This window comes from Nicotiana tabacum, chromosome 11, assembly GCF_000715075.1.
Source record: "Nicotiana tabacum cultivar K326 chromosome 11, ASM71507v2, whole genome shotgun sequence".
NCBI lineage: Eukaryota > Viridiplantae > Streptophyta > Magnoliopsida > Solanales > Solanaceae > Nicotiana > Nicotiana tabacum.
Window position 1 is genome coordinate 87,254,225 of NC_134090.1, and position 19,962 is coordinate 87,274,186.

Below are 19,962 nucleotides of genomic sequence, written 5' to 3' on the forward strand. Positions count from 1 at the left end.
TCAAACTCTAGGTTTTACCTTCAAATAGAACTTGAAAGAGAGGGAAAATCGATTAGGGTTTGTGTGGGATTTTTGGGGAGGAGTTGCAGGGGTTAACTTTGGTTTTGAGGGTCTGAAAAATGGATGAAATAACTGAGTTCATAACCCCTTAAAATTCCTCTCTTGGCCGACTTAGGGCTTTTAATTTTGTCCTATCATTTTGGCAAGTAGGTGATGCACCTACTTGTCATCTACCAATCTGCGCAGGCTTGCGAAAATATAAATATATCTATACTCCGAGATCTTATTGACAAATGGTTTAATGCGTTGGAAACTAGACTCGTAGATCTTTAATTTGGTAGGTAGAGCACCCCGTAATTCCTTGTAAATTAGGAGAAAAACTTAGAAACATTTAATCTAATGTTTAAGTAAAATTATGAACCTAAGTTGCGACAACGTTTGTCGACTTTTGTTTCATAACTCGTTTGACTTCAGGACTTATGATACAGATACTATATGATTCAAACACTTTAATACATGACCTTGAGTGTATTAAGAACCTCTAGGTTTACCTGAAAATACGAGTTACAACATCCTTGATTCGTTTAACTTCTAATACTTGTTAATCACCCTTATACACCCTTGTATCACTTAAGACCAATAGGATTAACTTCTTATCATCTCAAATGTAATTCCTTCTTGAATTTATGTTAACTAATATATGGCATGAACTAACGCGTGTGGATATGGGTTGTAACAAAAAATATGCATTTTTGGCCGTTTATCAACACCCCACACTTAAACTCTTGCTCATCCTCGAGCAACTTTCTACACTTTACAACAACACAACCTTTTTAAACCACTCTCATAACTCATCACACCAAGAATATTTAAAATAGGCTAAGCACAATAGTGTAACATCCTCACCTCAAAATTTGACTCACAAGCACCATGCATTTTTTACAACCCGCTCACTTACTCTAAATAATATAGAGGTCATCGACATTACCTTTCCTTCATGAATCAAGTGCCCTCACACCACAAAAGAGAGTAATTCCACACACATAAAATTCAAGAACAATTAGGAACTCAATATAGAATGAATTCACTCACTCTCAGAAACAACATTCATATCCTACAAAAGATGAACCATAGGCTTGCCCATAATGTACTACTTTACTAATCGAGATCATTCTGTCAAGGATCAATTAGAACTCTATTTGGTTGTATTGTAGGCTGCGGGACGGGTAGGATACATTTAGATATATGAATGACTACACCTCCCTAAGCACTTTAATGCATACATTTTAACATTTAAAATCACACACTTATGTCAAACCATAGCTCCACCTTCACATTAATGTAAATTAACTCCATACTTCTTTAAGCACAATTATATCAAGAGTCACCAACTATCAAGGAATAGTTTTCACACAATAGAACTACTTTTTTTTTCAATTCAAGTGGCTCTTACTTTTTCAAAATAGTGCACATTTCTCCTTATTTCATTGGTTCCACTCAAAAGCCAAACTAGCACCCCACACTTTAACTTTTAAAAAGTTCATTAAAATTCAAGTGCTCATGAGAGGTGAAAAGGATGAAATAGATGGTTAATTCAAAAAAAATGGGTAAGGCTTGTAATGTGGTTAACGCCAAAAAAATAGGATTACAGACTCAAAGGATTAACCATGATACGTAACAATTAGACGGGTAAAATATATATATCTGGCTCAATAATGAAACGTCTATATCACTTCCAAGACTGAACAAAACTGCTATTTTGCTTTGCAAATACACGGGGCAAGTTCTAGATATTAAATGCAACAAATAGAATGACACACAAACCTCACACACACATGGCACATAACTCATTCAGGATTGAAATCATCAAGACACTCTAGTCAAAGCAATTAAGCAAAGTTAAAATCATACAATTTAAGGTTCTTATATAAAAGTCAAAACCTGAGCCTAAGCATCACAACCAAAGTACTCACTATTCTTAAGGCATAACAAAATCAAGAGATATTTTCTCAATTCCAATCACAGCACAATGGCTCCTATTCCTAAAAAAATAAAACTAACTACACCTGGTTCAAACAAAACCCTTGGAAAAGAATCGCGGGACAAAGAAAAACTAAGGGGGAATTATTACACTACCTATAAAAAATTTTATTTATTGGACTTTAATCCCTTAAGAAACCTGTCGAATGAAATCTATCGTAGGGAGAAGTCCAATTTTTCTACTTTTTCAATTTTTTATTTGATATTTCTAAGAAGTTAACATTTTTCTAACACATTACTACTAATTATCTAGAAAAATTATCCCACCCCAAACTTAAAAGAGTGCAGTGTCCCCAATGCACAAATAAAGCAAAATACAAACGAGGGTGGACAAGAGACTCCCTAAAGGCCAAAGGCCGAAGCAATAGCGGCTCATGGGGTACTCAGACTTCTCCCACTGATGGTCCTTTGTGCCGGTATCTCACACTTAGTTCTCACCATCTAGATCACTTTTGCACTCTTCTAATGGTTTTGCTTCCTATGCTTATAATCCTACAAAATAAAAACAGACACTACAAAAATAATATAATAAAAATAAAAATAAAAGAAAGGAGTAAAGATGGGTCGCCTCCCAACAAGCACCTGATTTAACGTCGCGGCATGACTCTGCTACTCTTCTCAGGCTGGGTGCTTTCTCTTCTTCTTTCTCCCATGAAGTCTAGCCTTTTTACCCGTTCTCCGAAGGTCTCCTATTTCATCTCTGGCTCTTTTCTCAATCATCCTTACACACTCAACTTGCAACACCATCTCATCTAACTCAGTTGTTCCATCCGAATCACTACAATTCACATAAGGACTCTACTCTATCCCTTTCAGTTCTACCACAGTAATCATGTACAAGTCCTCATAGTGCTTAGGGAGCTTAAGTGCCTTGTACACATTAAAAGTGATTTCCTTATCGTCAACTCTCATCTTCAACTTCTCTTCCCTAACATCAATAATCGCTCCACCTGTAGCTAAGAATGGTTGTCCCAAAATAATGGGAACTTCCTCATATGCCTAGTAACCAAGAATAATAAAATCAGCAGGAAGAATAAACTTTCTCACTCGAACTAACACATCCTCAATAATTTCTTTTGGCATAATTAGTGACCTATTTAGCAACTGTAAAATGATTGTAATAGGTCTAAGCACCCCTAATCTGAGTTGCTTGAACAAAGAGGATGTCATCAAATTTATATTAGCCCCTAAATTACATAGGGCTCTACCAACTTCTTCTTTTCCAAGAGACAGAGGAATTGTGAAACACCCAGGATCCTTCAACTTAGGAGGAAGCTTACTCTAAACTCTAGCACTATACTCTTCAGTAAGTGCAACTGTTTCAAACTCTATATGTCTTCGCTTGTTTGCCACAATATCTCTAAGATACCTTACATACTTAAGCATTTCCTGCAAAATTTCCACCAAAGGAAAATTCACACGCACTTGGCTCAAAATATCTAAGAATTTCTTATACTTAGTGTCATCTTTTTGATTTTGCAGTCTTTGTGGAAACGGAGGTGGTGGCCTTGCCATAATTACTAGCTCTGATCCTTTATTCTCTTTCTCATTCTCCTCAACTGGCTTAGGAACTAATTCTCCTTCATAACTAGCTTTATACTTCTTTTCTTTGGAACTTCTTCTAATACCCTTCCATTTCTCAAGTTAACCGCATTGACTTGAGCCTTAGGATTATGCTCAATATCACTAGGGAGAGCTCCAGCAGGTCTAATATTCTGAGTGTTAGCCATTTTCCCAAACTTCCTCTCTAAATTTCTGAACTCTGTGCGCAACTTGTTGATTCTCAGCTATAACTTTCTGATTGTCTATCAAGAGCTTTTTCATTATGTCAGTCAAACTCTCTTCTACTTGTTGTGGGGGTTTAGGTGGCTGATTATAGTTAGCTTGAGGCTTGTTATTCTGATTTCCACCCTAAGAGAAGTTAGGATGAATCCTCCAGTTCGGACTGTATGTGTTACCATATTGAGCATTTTGATTCATCGGCCCTATAGCTTGTTGCCCAATATAATTGATGGATTCAGGATTCACGGGGCATATATCACTTGTGTGACCTTCACCACATAGCTCGCAACAAGTAGAAATCTGTTGCACATGTTGTATCTGTTGTGCTTGGTGCATTGCTATTTTATTCATCTAATTTGCTAATCTCGCTACATCTTCCCTCATGGCTGAGAAATCATCAAGCTCAATCACACCTACTGCCTTTTGTTTAAGTGCTTTTCGTGGTTCCCCATCTCTTTGACAATTATTGTCATTAGAAATGAATTGTTTATCAGGATCTGGATCTCACTATATGGTCTTGCCATGCAACTACCCCCACATGCTGAGTCAAGATTCACCTTTGATGCCTCGTACAACCCATCAACGAAAGTATGACCCAACACCTCATCAGTCTGACAATGATGTGGGCAGTCTTTGAGTAGCTTCTTGTATCTTTCCCAAGCTTGACGAAGAGTCTCGCCATCTCGTTGTTGAAACCCAAGAATCTGGCTCCTCAGCGACTTTGTCTTCTTAGTGGGAAAAAACTTGATTAAGAATTTCCTTGCTAGATCATCCCAAGTGTTGCTTGAGTTTGCAGCCGCCTTTTGCATCCATTCCTTAGCTTCCCCCATCAATAAAAAAGGAACAGTGTCAGCCTGACGTAGTCCTTGGAAACGTTCGGATAATTATAAGTGTGCATAATTTCCAGGAAGTTCTGAATATGCCTCTGCGGATCTTCATGAGATAGACCCACATACTGCCTGGTGGACAAAATCAGTTGCACCATGTACTTTTTGAGTTTAAAGTGACCGTGATATCAAGCTTCACAAGAGCCTGAGTCATATTAGCAAGATTGGGCCTTGCCCCTTCTATCACCGGACGCTCTTCATGACCTGCCATCTCTATTGGTTGTGGTTGAACTATGATGTCCAACACTCTTTCTATTCCAGTTATAGCTTCGGCTTCCCTCCTCACTCTATGAAGTGTTCATTCGATTTCAGGATCAAGAGGAAGGAGATTGTTTGCACTTCTACTCTACCGCATTCAAGAGAAGAGCCTGCATTATCACAAATAAAGCAAACTAAAAAGTAAAACTTGAACAAATAACGAATAAAAGCTTAACTTAAATAGACAATCAATAACTAAGACCCCGACAATGGCTTCAAAAACTTGTTGCAACCAAACACACACGCAAGTATACGTGGCCGTCAAGTAATAAAGTGACTCGAAAGTCGGATGTCGAACCCACAGAGACTTAGATCAATCGCTAATTAAGTAAACTAAAACCAATTAATTGTCCAAGGTAATCAAGAGTGATGTTTTTCTATTAATCTACTATTGCAGAAATTAACCAAGTAACAACTAATTTAACAAGAATGCAAATGTGTATGCTGAGGTTTTAATTCAGAGGAGACGGAGATTCTAGGGTTGTGATTGGTTTATCAATCCTATTAAGTTCAATAATCAATCTTGTTAATCTAGATTATCTATGATTGCTAATTAACCAGATCGTTTATATAAATAATATGTTCCCACAATACTACTCACATGTCCACAATATATCAATCCTATATTACTATGGTACTGAGTCTATCATGAACGAATATAATACGGTATTCAACTGAGAAAGACCGTTAGATATATTTTTATCCTAACCACGAAATATTTTCCCGGGCCACGGGTTCAGAAACAAGCTCTCTTTAATTCTACTCTAATCTAAATATGGCTTTCCCAAGCATAACATAGATAGTAGGGTGAATTGGAAGCTACAACAATTCACAAGTTAAAACTAGAATTAAAGAAACAGCCACAAGATAATAATCAGAATTAACAGAAATGTAATTAATAAACGTTAATAATCATGTCATCCACAACCCTAGAAACTAGAGTGCTTGTCCATTCATGTTCGTAGCATTAATTTTCCAAGTACTCTGCATAAACAAATTACAAATAAAAGATGAATGAATGAAGAACTCGATAATTTTCTCCTCCAAGAATGTTCCCAGCGTCTTCTCCCCTTCAAAAGTCATGTTTTTCCTTTACAAGTCACGTCCTCCCCTCACAAAAGTGAGTTTAAAGACTATTTATATGGATAGGGTTATCATGGGGTAAAAGAATACAAGCCCACTTCGAAACAACCTTTTTAGGTTAACTCGTTTACTCTCTCGTGCGCACACGAGAGTGAACGAGCAAAGTTCTTCTCTTTTTTCTCTCCTAGGTCTCTCGTGCACTTCCATGCCTTTTTGCTATACTTCGTTGTTTTTTTCCCAAGCTTTTCCTCAATAGCTCGTTCACTCTCTTGTGTGCATGCGGGAGTGAACGATTAAAGTCCTTCTTTTGTCTTTTGGTCCCGAATCAACTTCTTTTGCTCACATTTTGTCCAACTTGCTTCTATACATAGGAATGGACGTAATGAGCATAATTCACTACAAAAACTCATGTAACCTAATGTAACCACACAAGTTGTGAGATGAAAGTACACCGAAAAACATACATTTTTGGTCGTTTATCAAACTTGCTTAGGCTTAGGGACACGTAAAGACGTTTTTTTGTGATAGTGCATGATTAAAAAAAAAGAATGGTACCAGTACTATCTCCAAGAATTTAAATAATTCATACAACAAGTAGCATTCAAGAACATCTTGAATATATGACTTTCACCTTTTGATCGAGGATTATGACATCCTCCAATATTCTTCTCATGTGATTGTGTTTGAGACGACTTGCCTTGACTTGCCATTATAACAATCACCTGAAACCCGAAATATAGCACATTTGTTATCACAATAGATAGTCAAATGTGGCATTGGCTTACTCTATTGAGGAATATCGATCAACATACTTCTAAGCTAGTTTACTTCGTCTCTAGCAAAAGACATACCTATAAGTTCGGGTTCCATTATTGAGTAGTAATATATGTCTACTTCTTTGATTTCAAAGATTACTGCTCCAACCAAAGTTAAAATACAAGTAGTAGTAGAGTTAGCGTCATCCAAATCAAAATTATAAGTAACATCACTACAGTCTTTACGAATGACAATGTAGAATAATGCAGGTCAACATTAATCATACCCTTCAAGTACCATAAAAATGAATTAAGACATTCTAATGTTTAACTGATCTAGGGTTACTAATAAAGTTGCTTGAAGTTTTTACTGCTTAACCAATATCTAGCTTGCTACAATGCATGACATATATAAGACTTTCAACCATTTGAGAGTAAGCCAACTAGTCAATAACGTTATTAGAGTTTTTCAATAATTTGATGCTAGAATTAAATGGTTTAGGAGCAGGCTTATCATTAAAATTGTCATTTGCTTAACAACTGCCTTCTTCCACAGTAACTTCCCTTCCATCACGATGCTAGTCAGCAAATCAAAATTTTCATTTCTTCTGCGTCTGCTGATGATACTGAAGTAAATTTGACTTTAATAGCTAGGTACTAGTAGATTTCCACTAGTACAAGAGCACTTTTGGCTAAAAGTCTTGCTTTTTAGGATCCTTTCCAAAGGCAGGCTTAGTGCCAAGGACAAACCAACTTATTCACGTTCGAACCTCCTTATAAGATTGACTGGTAGTTTGATAAGAGATAGTTTACTATGTAGTTGAATAGGAAACACACGATAGGCCAATGGTCCTACTTTGGTTTACACTAAGAGACTCTGATTGGATCTGTCTTTGATAGAGCCATTATGCCAAGATACTTTAAAATTCAATTGTGTTAGTGCATGAAGCAAGCACACAAAAACTACGTAAATCTTTGATATGTCTATCATTGTCTATATTGGGCTGATTCCTTTTAGGAAAAAAGATTACTAGTTGAATGAATAAATTATTAAGACTAATTGAGAAAAGGTACTTTTTTCCTTATCAAACCATTTGATGATCATACAATTTTAATATCTAAAATCATATCTAGGATCTTTCATTTCAAACTGAGAAGCAAGAAATAATTTGGTTTTCCTACTCTCTTTCAATTTGTGTTCCAAATATCAATATATTAAAACATCTATATGGGAAATATGTTACTCCCCTCCCTTCCCCCCAAAAAAACAAAGGTACTATTTTCTTATTAGTCCATTTAGAAAAGACCCTTGTGGTCCGGCCCTTCCCCACAAGAACTTAGTGCACCGGGCTGCCTTTTTTTTTAAATTTAGATAAGAATGACATATTTTTAAGTTTAGAAATAATTTAACTTGAACTTTCCATTTTACTTTTAATGATAATATAATTCTATAGCCACAAATATTGTGATATGTTTCAATTTACAAGTTTAATTATAAAAGTCTTATAGCTACACAAATATTATGATATATTTAATGCCACAAGCTTTACCGCCATCTTATAATACTTTTGTTGATATGTTACTATATGAGAAAGACAGCATTTCACTAGAAGATGTTAGTAATGCATTAAAATCTAAAGAGTTTAAAAAGAGCTTTCCAGACAACGGAATTAAGGGCGGGGGTCTTGTGACTAGAGGAAGAACACAACAAAAGGACTTTAACAAGAAAAAGTTTGCCGCTAGATCAAATTCTAGAGCAAGAAAGCAGAACTGCTATGAGCATGGGGAACAAGTTTACTAAGGGAGAGATTGTCTTAAGTTAAAAGAGAAAAGAGGTAGGCGGAAAGCAGATAATTCTGTAAATATTGGTGAGATCGGCAACACTTCTGATGAAAGTGACTATGTAGGGGAAGACTGCACCATGAGTTCTAGTTATGGGAAAAATTCTTAAGTTCTTGATTCTGGTGCAACAATTTGCATGTGTTTACATAAGAATTAGTTTGAAACTTACAAGTAGATGAATGAGACTGCCGACTTGGGAGATGATAATTTATTAATGCTAGAGGATATTAGTAATATCAATTTGAGAATGTTCGATGGAATTATTAGAAACATTGAATGTTGGCATGTTCCTCGGATGAAGAGGAATTTCATTTCGTTTCAGCTTTCGATGATCAAGGGTTTAAGTTATACTCCGAGAATGACACATTTAAAGTGCGTAAAGGTTTCATGGTTCTCATAAATGGTAAACTACATTCTTGTTGAAGGCGAAGTTGTTGTAGCTTCTGGAAAGAGTGATCTAAATTAGTCTCAGTTATGACACTTGCGACTTGGTCATACGAGTGACAAGGGGTTGCCTTTGTTGAGCAAGCAAAATTTGCTCGATGGGTACAAAAATTAAGTTTTGAATTTTTATGAGCATTGTGTATTTGGAAAATAGACAAGGATAAAATTCAGCAAAAAGGCAGGACACATGACCAAACACAAGTTAGATTATATGCATTCATATTTGTAGGATCTAGACAAAGCTTCCTTCAAGAGTAGTACCATATATTTTATGACTTTGATTGATGATTACTCTAAAATGGTTTGAGTGTATTTTTGAAAATAAAAAAATGACGTATTTTCGATATTTGTTAAATGAAAGACGATGGTTGAGAAATAGACAGAAAGAAAAGTTAAGCGTCTTCGGACTGATAATGGGTTAAAATTTTGCAATTCAGAGTTCAATGGTTTTTGATGTACAAAGGGCATAATGAGACACTGCACTTGCATGAAACACCACTATAGAATAGTGTTGCTGAACGTATAAACAATACCCTTTGTGACAAGGCCGAAACATGCTTTTACATTCATGTGTTAGCAAGAATTTTTGGCATGAAGCAATCAACACAATTTGCCACTTGGTCAATAGATCTCCATTTATAGCTATTAAGTCCAAAACTCTTTTTGAGGTATGGTCTGGTTCGTCTGTTGATTATTCAAATTTGAGGATACTAGGTTGAAATGCTCATGCGTGAGATGAAAAACTTGAGCTGAGGACAAAGAGGTGCATATTTATAGAGTATATGCAACTAGAGTGAAAGGTTATAGGTTGTGGTGCGTAGATCAGAAGACTCCATGATTAATTATCAGCAGGGGCATGACATTCAATGAATCTACCTCACTAGACAGACAAAGAAAGAAGTCAATAGCATAAATAGATTATGGTGTCAGTGACCGCATAGAGCTAGAAACTGAATCTCCACTAGCTTAGACCAGTAGTTCAAAAGTAGAGGAAGTGGATGAAGTGCAAAATATTGATCAAAATAATAACGTTGATGCACCTACGGAAGAACAACAATATAGAATTGCAATAGGCCAAGGGAAGAGAGTAATCAACCGACCACCAGAGGCGGAGCTAAAATTTCAAGCTTATGGGTTCGAGATTTTAATTGTTTTAAGTTACTAGGTTCTAAAATAATAAGTTATATATATTCAATGAACTTTTTAATACAAATATATGGTTCGAACCAAAGCTACTGGGTTCGGCCGAACCCGCACTCGACTCTCTACCTCTGCCCCTGCCGACCACAAAAGTCTGCAAGTGTAGTTGATATGATCTTCTTGGACATACAAATCTTGTGAGATTTGCTTTGCCCTGTTGATGTGCTTGAGTATAATAACTATCCAGAAGTTATTTCGAATGTAGGAGCAGATAAATGGATTGGTGCTATAACCGAAGAAATTGGGTCTTTTAACAAGTTTAGACATTGTCCATACTTGGTTAATGTATGTGGCAATGAATAGAGCCCTAACAAGGACTGAGGACAAGACAGAGACACATTGTTCATATTGATAAAGCGAACTCAAGCCAAGGGAAGATTTATTATTTATGTCTTGAATTTATTTTCTTGTATTTTTAGGAAACCTATGATCCCTATCTTGTGAGGATAGAGAGGTTGTTTTCAATGGACCCTCGGCTCAGGAAAGCATAAGCACCACATTAATGAAAATATAGACAAGAAGAGATAGTAACAAAATGCCATACAAAAGCAGAATAAAAATAACAAGATAGTAAGGTGATCAATAATGAAAGAAAACAATGGTTAGTCATAAAAACCTACTACCAATAGAAAGCGAGACTGCGTGCCAATACTACTATTATAAACACTCTAGACTACCTACTCTATACCTTCCTATCAAGGGTCAAATCCTCGGTCAGCTGAAATCGCACTATGTCTTGCCTAATCACCTCTCCTCACCTCTTCTTTGGCCTACCTCTACCTCTCCGTAGGCCCTCCAATGTCAACCTCTCACACCTCTTCACCGGGGCGTCTGTGCTCCTCCTCCTCACATGACCAAAACACCTAAGCCGCAATTCCCGCATCTTGTCCTTAATAGGGGCCACACCCACCTTGTCGCGAATAACCTCATTTCTGATCCTATCTAACCTGGTGTGTCCGCACATCCATCTCAACATCTTCATCTCTGCTACCTTCATCTTCTGCACATGAGCGACCTTGACTGGCCAACACTCATCCCCATACAACATCGTTTTATGACCACCACTCTATAGAACTTACCCTTAAGTTTTGGTGGTACCTTTTTGTCATACAAAACACCGGAAGCGAGTCTCCATTTCATTCATCCTTCCCCAATACGATGTTTGACATCATCATTAATCTCTCCATCTCCTAAGTAATCGACCAAGATGCTTAAAACTTTCTCTCCTAGGGATAACCTGTGAATCCAGCCTCACATCTCCTTCCCCTCCTTGAGTCTCGCCATTGAACTTACACTTCAAGTATTCTGTCTTGGTCCTACTCAACTTGAAACCTTTAGATTCCAGGGTCTGCCTCCATACCTCTAATTGCGTGTTCACACCGTCTCAAGTCTCGTCAATCAATACAATATCATTTGCAAATAGAATTCACCGCGGCACCTCCCCTTGGATGTGGCGCGTCAGTACGTCCATTGCTAGAGCAAAAAAGGGCTAAGTACTGACCCCTGATGCAACCCTATCATAACCGGAAAATGGTCCGAGTCCCCACCCACCGTCCTCACTCGGGTCTTTACTCCATCATACATGTACTTAATCAATCTAACATAGGCAAAAGTACACCTCTAGCCTCCAAACATCTCCATAAAACCCCCCTCGGAACTTTATCGAATGTCTTTTTTAAGTCGATGAACACCATATGCAAGTCCTTCTTTCTCTCCCAATACTGCTCCATCAATCTCCTAATAAGGTGAATGACTTCTGTAGCCGAATGCCCCGGCATAAACCTAAACTGGTTCTCGGAAATAGACATCCTCCTCCTCATCCTTAGCTCAACCATTCTCTCCTAGACTTTCATAGTATGGCTAAGCAGCTTGATACCCCGATAGTTATTGCAATTTTGGATATCACCCTTGTTCTTGTATACAGAAACCATCATGCTCCACCTCCACTCTTCGGGCATCTTCTTGATTAATGAAGTTTGAACAAAAATCTTTCTCTATTTCAAGTATACAACCACAATGACTCTCATCGCTCACTTCAAATTTACAAATGCTCCTCTTATTTTCATTCTTCCACTTCTTTTAGGTCTCCTTTCATATTCATCATAGTACTACCCATAAGAGTTTCTACTAGAAATAGTCACAAGATGAACTCCATCTTTCACTCTTAGTCATAGATTTACCTCTTGGGTTATCACAACCACCAACACCTACCTTATATCTCATTGAACCTGCAAAACACATGCTTGAAAGTAAAGTAAATTGGTTAATGTAAATTAGTCCTCACAAGTCACCCCCATTTGCATATCACTCAAGAGATGATTCACTTAACCCTCGTGTTTACTCTCAAGGTTAGAAGCTTTTAAGCCACACTGTAGTAATCTTGCCACTCTTGCCTTTTTCCCCTCAAAGGGATGTTCCTTAGGCTGTTCAAGAACCACCAAGAAAATTGCTTTCTGAAAATAGGTGGAGGGTGCATGGTTTCAAAGCGTTAAGACCACTTTCGAACCGTGGGGGCGGTTTTGGCTTTAGCAGAAAGTTTTAGCTACGTGCCTTTTAGGTATAACGATTCAGTTTAACTCCAAATAACTTAAATTTGATATTTTACCTATTTCAACTACTCACAACGATCCCTAATCAGTAGAACGGATTCAAACCACTTTTGGAATACCAGATTTCTTTCCGCACATGTTCGAGAGTTCTTCAAGTGGGTTCAATAATGGTGATTCTCAATTTTAGTCAATCTTCCAAATCGTTAGGGGAGAACAATACAAGGTCAATGAAACAATACTCACTCAATTTCAATCACAAAGTAGCAATATATTTCAATTTTGGATGCAAACTTGGTCTGAAGCTACTTTAACAATGATGGATATGTTTTTGGAGTTTTTGAATTTTGAACTTTTTGTAGTTTTTGATAGTTCCAATTATAAGAATATATCCAATCATTCAATGTTTATATACCAAATAATAGCGGGGCTCCGATGAGAAATCCTTCGGCCCTCAAGAACACCTATGAAAATGATGAAAGCAATGTTAAGGATAGATGGGATAATAATACCAATTAGATGAGTGAAAAAGGAAAATCAAGTAACGGAAAACTTGATCCCTTATATTCAGCACACAATAACCTTAACCCAACATTTTCTTTTTAAATATAATTACGCCTTAGGTGGCGTCCCCCTTGTATTGAACACCAAAAAAGAAAAAAAAGAGTTTACAAATTACAACAACCTAAAAGGAAAGAGAAAATAGGAAAAGGTTTTAGCAAAAATATATCGGGACAAAATATACATGTCATCCAACATCTCCCATTATAAGAGTTCTTCAAAGCTTCAACTTGTCCAATATGTATGGGCCAAAGGCTTCTTTAGGCAGTTTAGATGGACCGAAGAAAATAGTATGTTGTCCTCTATTACTCCACTTAGCTAAGGCATGTGCTACTTGGTTTCCTTCCCTAAAATAATGTTGCACTTTGATGTTTTGCAAGTATATTATCTGTTTAATCTCTTCTATAATGGGCTGCAACTGCCAAGGCACCTTAAATGTTCCTCTCAACATTTCAATGACTATCATGGAGTTGCATTCCAGGATGAGATTAGCAAGGCCATGTGTGTGGCACCATTAACCACGATTAAGGTTGCTGAAGCTTCAGCACAATTATTACTTCCCATCTCCAATGATTTTGCAACCGCCATCACTAAATTATCTTGGTGATCTCGAATAATACCTCTAGCACCAGTAGAACCATTAGCAAGCCTGCTTCCATCAGTGTTTAGTTTTAGTTCTTGAGTAGCTGGTCTTTCCCACTTCACCATTAAGCATCTCACTGAATGAGTCATCACCATCAGCTTCTCACAAATAGCATTCCAAGGCATATTCCAGCTAACCCCATTGCAATTCTTATCAATGACCCATCTCAGATGATATTGAATCTGGAATAATATTCTACTTCCAGAAATTCTCTTAATACCATATTTAGAGGAGCACTAAGCCTTCATAACTCCCAACAAATAACCACGGGAGTTATTCTCAAAATGACGTGATGGATCCTATTTTTGGGCTTTAAAACTCCACCATTTGTTCAACATCAAAATAATATGAGTATCTTTCCAACTGACCCCCAAAGGGGCCCCAAAATATTTTCAGGTCTTAATTGCCATATTACTATTCATAAAAGTATGATGCATATTCTCTTCTTTAGGTGGTATACAACAGCAACATCTGGAGATGATGTGTGAGCGTTACTGTGTTAAAACAAAAATCAGAAAATAAAACTGTTAGAAGAATAAAGAAATCTAGAAAACAATAAAGAATCAGAAATATTCCGAGTCCTCAATTTTCTTGTGTCCTTAAGAAATTTTAACCCTCTCACACGTTGCCAAGGTAATGAATTAAATCCTCCCAGGATAAAACGGAATAAACCTTCCTGCAACAGTGGCAATACAAACTGCAGGATCCCAACGAACTCAAAGAATGGAGCAAAATCACACTTACGAATTTGAGAGAGAGAAACTGCGAATTAGGATGCAGTGTATTCAGAAAGAAAGAAGTTCTGGAGTATTTTTCGTATGTAGAAAATGGAGCCTTGCCTCAGAATTTATAGGCAATTATCAGAAGAGGTGTCTGGAAAAAGTGCCTTTTCAGAAGAATACGCTGCCTGCCGCGGTTCTGGCTCTCTAAATCTGCCTGCCGCGGTTCCACCGCGACCGCGGCAGAACCGCGGTCAGATAGGCTCTCTGAATCTTCAGCAAGATTCTGGCATATTTTCAGCAGTGACTTTCTAAAAAAATAATCTTATCGATCATTTGACAAATCCAAATCCAAATCCAAAGCCAAAGCCAAAGCCGAGCCGAGCGAGCGACGACGACGACAGCGCGAGGGTTCATTCTCTTCAACTCCTTTTAAGAGCTTTAAGAAGTGATTCTATATATAAGCACACAAATGTGGCTGTCCCTCGCCAATGAGGGACAAAGTGCAAGACAAAAGTTCACTTTTTCAAATTTTTCATTTTCACTCCATTTTATTTCCCTCCATTTCCAATTCACACTTCTTCTACTTTAAAGCCCAATGGCTTAAAGTCCAACAATCCCCCACATGAATGGGAATGGCTGTATCAAGAAAGATCATAGATGAAAGCTATGTGATTTTGCAAGTAAGGATTAATTGCATCTGGATAAGTAGGTTTCCCTTTGAACTTTCTGTAGTGAACATATGTCGGATATACTCGGTCAATCGGTAGATTTGATATCTTTGAACCGTCAAACTTTAGTGTATACCTAGACAACTATATGCAACACAACCAACCCTTAATCGTCTTTTGGTTCTCATTGTTGTGTTCGTTTTAGCCATGAACACCGCCTGGTCTCATAAGTGCATAGAGAATTGGCCTTACAGAATTCTCCTTGAAGCGGCTTACACTTCACACTTACGTAGGTGATTCCTAAACGTGTAATCCTTTAGATTGACACTATTTGATAGATACCTCATCAAACTTTGGTAATCATTAAAGAACGTGTAAAGTTCTATCCTTGTTACTGAACATTGTCTTCATCACGAGAATGGACCAAAGATTTTATTTTGACAATGTTGAACCGGTCAATCACAACTTTGTTTGAGCTCCTTGAACCTAGATCTCGGAACATCCAAAATTCTAGGTAGAGTTACCGCCATGTTGACTTGTCCTCGGCCATAGTCCCATTCCCTTAGATGATTTCTCAACTCCCTTTCTAGTTAAGCCTTTTGTAAGCGGATCTGCCACATTCTCCTTTGATCTTACATAATCAATAGTGATAATTTCACTAGAAAGTAGTTGTCTAACAGTGTTATGTCTTCGTCGTATATGACGAGACTTTCCGTTGTACATAACACTCCCTGCCCGTCCTATGGCAGCCTCATTATCACAATGTATGCAAATAGGAGCCAAAGGCTTTGGCCAGAACGGAATGTCTTCTAAGAAATTTCGAAGCCATTCAGCTTCTTCACCGGCTTTATCCAAAGCTATAAACTCTGATTCCATTGTAGAACGAGCGATACATGTCTGTTTGGAAGATTTCTAAGATACTGCTCCTCCACCAACAGTAAAAATATATCTACTTGTGGACTTTGTTTCTGTTGAGCCGGTTATCTAATTTGCATCACTATATCCATCGATAACCGCAGGATATTTATTATAGTGCAAAGCGTAGTCTTGGGTATACTCCAAGTATCCCAGAACTCGTTTCATTGCCACCCAATGATGTTTGTTGGGATTACTTGTGAATCGACTAAGTTTACTTATTGCACAAGCTATATCAGGTCGTGTACAGTTCATGATGTACATTAAGCTTCCCAACACACGAGCATACTCCAATTGAGACGTACTTTCACCTTTATTCTTTATAAGATGATGGTTTAAGTCAATTGGAGTTCTTGCACTTCTAAATTCCAAGTGTTTGAATTTTTCCAGTACCATTTTCACGTAATGTGACTGAGACAAAGCTAGACCTTGAGGAGTCCTCTGGATTTTAATTCCTAGAATTACATCGGCAACTCCTAAGTCTTTCATATCAAACTTACTAGCAAGCATACGTTTAGTAGCTTGAATGTCGGCAATGTCTTTGCTCATTATTAGCATATCATCAATATATAAGCAAACAATGACTATATGATTTGGAACGTTCTTAATGTAAACACATTTATCACATTCATTAATCTTAAAACCATTTGACAACATTGTTTGGTCAAATTTCGCATGCCATTGCTTGGGTGCTTGTTATAGTCTATAAAGGGACTTGACAAGTCTACACACCTTCTTTTCTTTTTCCGGAACCACAAACCCTTCAGGTTGGTTCATGTAAATTTCTTCCTCAAGATCACCATTTAAGAATGCTGTTTTTACATCCATTTGATGGATTTGAAGACCATACTAGGCGGCTAACGCTATTAGCATCCGAATGGATTTAATTCTTGTTACCGGCGAGTATGTGTCAAAATAGTCAAGACCTTCTCATTGTCTAAATCCTTTGACAACAAGTCTTGCCTTGTATTTGTCAATAGTACCATCGTCCTTCATTTTCTTCTTGAAAATCCATTTAGAACCCAATGTTTTGTTACCTGGAGGAAGATCAACCAATTCTCAGGTATGGTTGCTCAATATGGATTCTATTTCACTATTGACAACTTCTTTCCAATATTGTGCTTCTGAGGAATACATTGCTTCCTTGAAGGTACGAGGCTCATTTTCTAACAGAAAAGTCAGAAAATCTGGACCGAATGAAGTAGATATCCTTTGACGTTTACTTCTTCTTGGATTTTATTCATTAGGCATACCATCTGTTATTTCCTCCCGAGGTCGTTTTGACTTTTGGCAGGTCACTTCACTTTCCTTTTTATATGGATAAATAGTTTCAAAGAATTCAGCATTATCTGATTCTATTATCGTATTAATGTGAATCTCAGGATTTTCTGATTTATGAACCAGAAACGATATGCCTTGCTATTGGTTACATATCCAATAAACACACAATCAACCGTTTTTGGATCTATCTTAACCCTTTTAGGTTTAGGAACTTGTACCTTAGCTAAACACCCTCACACTTTGAAGTATTTCAAGCTAGGCTTCCTTCCTTTCCACTTTTCATAAGGAATGGACTGTGTTTTACTATGAGGTACACGGTTGATTATCCGGTTAGCTGTAAGTATAGCTTCCCCCCACAAGTTTTGTGGTAAGCCAAAACTTATTAGTAATGCATTCATCATCTCATTCAACGTTCGATTCTTCCTCTCCGCAATTCCATTAGATTGTGGGGAGTAAGGGGCAGTTGTTTGGTGAATAATGCCATTTTCCAAACAAATTTCTTCAAAAGGAGATTCATATTCGCCACCCCTATTACTTCTTATCATTTTGATCTTTTTGTTTAGTTGCGTTTCAACTTCACTCTTGTATTGCTTGAAAGCATCAATTGCCTCATCTTTACTATTAAGTAAATAAACATAGCAGTATCTCGTGCTATCGTCAATAAAAGTAATAAAATACTTTTTCCCATCGCGAGATGGTGTTGACTTCATGTCGCAAATATCTGTGTGAATTAAGTCTAAAGGACTTGAATTCCTTTCAACGGACTTATAAGGATGCTTAGCATACTTTGATTCCACACATATTTGGCATTTGGAATTAACGCAATCAAATTTTGGCAATACTTCTAGATTTATCATCTTCCGCAATGTTTTGAAGTTTACGTGACCTAAACGAGAATGCCATAAAGTGTTTGACTCAAGTAAGTAAGAAGAAACATTCACTTTATTGATAGGAACTACTATTACATTTAGCTTAAAAAGGCCCTTATTTAGGTAACTTTTTCCTACATATACATCGTTCTTACTAAGTACAACAGTATTAGAAACAAAAATACATTTGAATCCATTCTTGACAAGAAGTGAGGTAGACACAAGATTCTTGCGAATTTCTGGAACATGGAGGACTTGGTTTAGAGTCACTATTTTTCCCGACGTCACCCTTGCCAACTCCTTCAATTTTGGCCGTAGATGAATTTCCCATGAAGATTGTCTCGTCGGGTCCTGCGGGGGCATAAGAAGAAAATAACTCCTTGTTAGCACAAACATGGCGGGTGGCTCCAGAATCTATCCACCATTCTTTTGGATTTCCTACCAAGTTGCATTCAGACAACATGGCACATAAGTCCTCCATTTCATCTTTAACCATGTTAGTTTGATTCTTTTTCTTCTTAACATTCTTTGGCGCACGACAATCCACGGCCTTATGCCCAGATTTTCCACAGTTGTGGCAATTACCCTTGAACTTTTTCTTGCTTGGATAATTCTTTGGTCCAGAAGCCTTCTTCCTCTTCTTATTTTGTGGCACCTCCTCAACAACGTTTGCCCCCATTATTGTCGAGTTTCCACGTGACTTCTTTTCAGTATTTTTGTTGTCTTTTTCTATCCTCAAACGAACAATCAAATCTTCTAATGTCATCTCCTTCCGCTTGTGTTTAAGATAGTTCTTAAAATCCTTCCACAACGGAGGTAACTTCTTAATGAAAGCAGCGACTTGAAAGGCCTCATTTATGACCATACCTTCAATAACAAATTCATAATTAATAATAAGATAAATCTTATTAATAAAATTATTGATTCGGGTCATACCTTCAGCAAGGAGGTCATAGACAATGACTTGTAATTCATGGACTTGAGTTATGACTGACCTAGTGTCAATCATCTTGAAATCCAAAAACCTTGCAGCCACGAACTTCTTAACTCCGGCATCCTCAGTCTTGTACTTCTTCTCAAACGCATTACATAATGCTTTTGAAGTTTACATGACACTATAGACATTGTACAATCCATCTTCCAAACAACTCAATATGTAGTTTTTGCACAAGAAATCAGAATGTTTCCATGCTTCAGTTACAACAAGTCGTTCATCATCCGGAGTATTTTCAGCCATGACCGGAGGATCCTCCTTGATGAAATGTTGCAAACTCAACGTAGTAAGATAGAAGAGCATCTTCATTTGCTAGCGTTTGAAGTCAATACCGGAAAACTTTCCGGGTTTTTCTGCCGGTTCCATAGCATGAACAGGAGTAGAACGGCTTGACGAGGCAGCAACACTCGTAACAGTAGCACCCGTTCCCGCAACACTTCCATTAGTTTGGTTTCATTCGTCATATTTCTAT

General features: G+C 37.4%; 1 protein-coding gene and 1 non-coding gene across 6 annotated transcripts in view; both read left to right on the forward strand.

The window, feature by feature from the left end:
- LOC107818587 (MADS-box protein AGL42-like) overlaps positions 1 to 19,962 on the forward strand; it is a 55,479-nt gene that overhangs the window by 13,832 nt on the left and 21,685 nt on the right. The window lies entirely within an intron of this gene.
- LOC142166669 (small nucleolar RNA R71) lies at positions 4,435 to 4,541 on the forward strand. Its single transcript, XR_012697072.1, has one exon. It is a non-coding gene; the product is annotated as a small nucleolar RNA R71 (small nucleolar RNA).